This window comes from Amphimedon queenslandica, unplaced genomic scaffold, assembly GCF_000090795.2.
Source record: "Amphimedon queenslandica unplaced genomic scaffold, v1.1 AMPQUscaffold_12887, whole genome shotgun sequence".
NCBI lineage: Eukaryota > Metazoa > Porifera > Demospongiae > Haplosclerida > Niphatidae > Amphimedon > Amphimedon queenslandica.
The window spans coordinates 12223-15882 of NW_003546877.1; the positions used below are offsets into that span (position 1 = coordinate 12223).

Genomic DNA, 3660 nt, shown 5'->3' on the forward strand with positions numbered 1-3660 from the left:
GGTTTGCCATTTTCATCATCTTCTTTTTTCCTATTAATGAGTTCTTTTGCTAATTTTGTATCTTTTTGAAGTGTTTGTATAATTACTGTTGATATTTCTTCCTTAGAAAACCCAATGACCTGAACATGTCTACTGAGATTAGACATGATTTCTAAAAGTGAAGAGGAGGCGTAGCTACGAGAGGTAACCAATTACTGAACATTTGTTTAACTGCTTTCTATGAATGATACTAGCAGCTAATGAAGACAGTCTGAGTTGTTCACTTAGTTCATCCCAGCCATCAAAGATTATCAGTAATCCTTCTCCATTCCTCTTCTCAAACCATTCAGCTACCATCGGAACTTCATGATATTTGTACACAAACAGGTCAGCTAGTGTAGTAGCTGTAGCTATCTTGCTATTCCTTAAAGGACAGTAAAGTACCAACTCATACTGTTGGTGTACAAGTGGTCCATTAGACCACATATTTAACAGTTTACGACAGAGTGTGGTCTTCCCAATACCAGGAGGACCATCTATTACTACTCTGAGAGACAGAGAACTATCTGTGGGTTTGAGGACATCTTCAACACTTATCTCTTTGTTTTCAGTTAGTTTAACTGTTTTATCAACTTGTCCTCTTAGCAGATGCCAAGCTGATTCTGCTTGTGTGGTGGAGTCTTGTTTTTCTACTAGTGCTAGTCTTCCAAAGAAATCTTTTCCAATTCTTGGTGGCCAGTCTGTAGCTACAATAGGTTGGTGTTTGTAGTGTTGTCTCATATTGTCAACATATCCTTGAACATCATCAGGTATTGAATTAATGGGTTTAGCTACATCAGACTGACCTATTGATCAAGATACATAAAAACAATGTATACACATTAAATAATTTATTACCTCTTATATTAGTAACTGGTGTATTGGATATATCATCAACTGGTGATGGTAGTACAGTATGTGAACTGACATTATCAGGTATAGACTGACCTAATGTATTGAGATATAATGACTATATTGATCACTGATAATGTACACACACTCACTCACCTAACTGGTATAATATAGAGGTAGCAATATTTGTTAGTGTAGGATGTTGTTGGTTTATTAATACATGACATATATCAATAAGATACTGCTCTGGATTAAGAGAGGATTCCAAATGTCGTTGTTTCACAGATACTAATTGACTTGATTTCCCATAATCAGGTATTCCTGTTACTGTTTGTATATTCTCTTTAGTATCCATTGGTATCAGTTCTTCAGCATACAGTGCATCAGTTACTCTGTAAAGGTTAGTAGTAATAGCATCAGTGAGTTTAACAGAATGAGTCCTTAATATATCCTTTGGATTACCTGCAGTAGTGTATCAGTTAATGAGTGTTGTATTAAGTGTATGTTTACCTGATGTAGTACTAGTAACAGGTTTATTAATTACAGAAACTGATGATGATACAGTAGATACTACTGGTACAGTACTAGTAGGAGCATCAGTATTACCTATTATACATTTAATATAATTATTAATATATAAATACATGATCATACCTCCTGTACATTGATGTACTTGTAACTGATCATTAATAGTTTGTAATAAATTGATCTCTTCTCTTTTAGTCAATGCATTGAGTACATCTCTCCATGTTGCTGTAGGATCTGTGTTCAACCATTTCGTAAATAAAGCTAGTTTTTGATGTTCAGTATCCACTTGTTCTATTACTGAAATTTCATGTTGTGTTATTCCAGGTAAGAGAAGACCAAATGATTGCCAGTCAACAAGTGGTTCAAGCCATTGAAGCAATAGGAAAATATCAGGTTGATCATCAATCATAGGACCAGGATTGAGTTCAACATCTCCTGATAAGAGGAGGAGGAGAAGTAAAACTAAATAGTAGATAAGGTCAGAGCTACTCCCAATAGTAGCTATAAACAAGACTAATGACTGGAGGCAGTGGATCATAACAGTAACAGTAATTATACCTATTGTAAATACACTGTATGATAATATTATATACTGTTAGTTTGTTTACCAGTTGGAGGAATAAAATTGAGCTTCATATATCTTAATAAAGATAAAAGAAGAGAAACAATAAGAGATAGAGCTGCTGGCAGTTTAGATGTCTTCTCTCCTGATGTAGTACTGCCTGACTTGCTGTCTACTGCAGCTTTGAATGAGTGAGAGTGGCGGCCATTAGCTGGTCTACTGGAGGCAGCTTGACAGTAGTTCCACAGTCCAATACTTGCTCTCCATTGAGAGACATCAATCATCTTGTAATTATTAGTAAAGTATAATTAAAATGAACTATAATATACTTACCTCTATCACTGTTAATGATCAACTGTTGTAAGATAAAGAAATGAAAAGATACAGTCAAAAGTACAAGCCAGAGGTACAAAATTATGCTGCAGTTGCAAAGAGGGCGTGGCTCATTAACTACAAGCTCCACCCACAAACCTAACTAGCCACACCTCCTGATTACTTTAGAGATTTGAGGTAACATAGTTTGTGGTAGTTTTTCTTTATAATTATTATCTTTTCAATCAGTTATTGATCTTATATTGTCCTTTAGGTACTTTATAGTCTGTGTATTAGTGTATCAGCACCGTATATACTCGTATTGAATCAGTTGGCATGGTAACTGATAAATAAAGGTGTGGTCTAGAGTGAGTCTCATTCTATAGGTATTGGATGATGTCAGTACAGGGAGGATCACGTGATAGGTCACATGACTTGATATCAACTGCCGTTCCTCGTGTGAATGGGTGGGAGTGTCCCTGGCACCCACTGTACTTAACTTCAAGTGAGAAACCACACCCACTAATGATTGCGTAATATTTATTAGTGTTTTAATGGAAAAGGTATTTTTTTTTAATGATACTTATCTTCCAATTATTTGTGAACTAATGAATAAAATTGAACTGATTCTATTTTAAAATTTCTGAGTTGTAGCCATTTTAAAATTAGCCATTTTTTGAAAAATACCCAAGGCGAAATCACCCCAATTTTTATTACATTTTCTGATACGTATTGATGTCCTTATGCTGTGTAGAAAGTTTGAACTGATTTTGACTTCAATTTTTCAAGTTATGACCATTTTAAGAAAATGCCCAAAATCTGAAAAATACCCAAGGCTATAGCCCATGGTTTTTTCCAAAAAATTGCTCCAAAATCATCCCAAATTTTTATCACATTTCCTGATACATATTGATGTACATTATTATTATTATTATTATTATTATTATTATTATTATTATTATTATTATTATTATTATTATTATTATTATTATTATTATTATTATTATTATTATTATTATTATTATTATTATTATTATTATTATTATTATTATTATTATTATTATTATTATTATTATTATTATTAGATGGGTGTCATATATAAGCTGGACCTCATCCAAAGGTACATTAATATACAATACATTATTATACATTATATTCTCTTTCAGTTTCACTTTTGGTTCGTTGATATCAGCAGTTGATCCAGTAGCTACACTGGCCATATTCCATGCCCTTCATGTAGACCCAACACTTAACATGTTAGTCTTTGGAGAATCAGTTCTTAATGATGCTGTCTCTATTGTTCTTACTAAGTAAGAGAATATAATTTATTATTATTATTATTAATGTGTGGTTGTGCTTTAATTAGAACTATATTAAATCAGTTACCT

At 33.0% G+C, this 3660-nt stretch overlaps 1 long non-coding RNA gene across 2 annotated transcripts; it reads left to right on the forward strand.

Annotated features, from left to right (window-relative positions):
- The first annotated feature begins 2440 nt into the window (after nt 1–2440).
- Nucleotides 2441–3474, forward strand: LOC109586382 (uncharacterized). Of its 2 annotated transcripts, XR_002186996.1 has the most exons (5): nt 2441–2470; nt 2547–2611; nt 2659–2777; nt 3358–3392; nt 3439–3474. It is a non-coding gene; the product is annotated as an uncharacterized LOC109586382 (long non-coding RNA). The 2 variants fall into 2 exon arrangements; XR_002186995.1 differs by lacking the exons at nt 3358–3392; nt 3439–3474 and having other exon boundaries at nt 2441–2611; nt 2659–2689.
- Nucleotides 3475–3660: the final 186 nt, after the last annotated feature.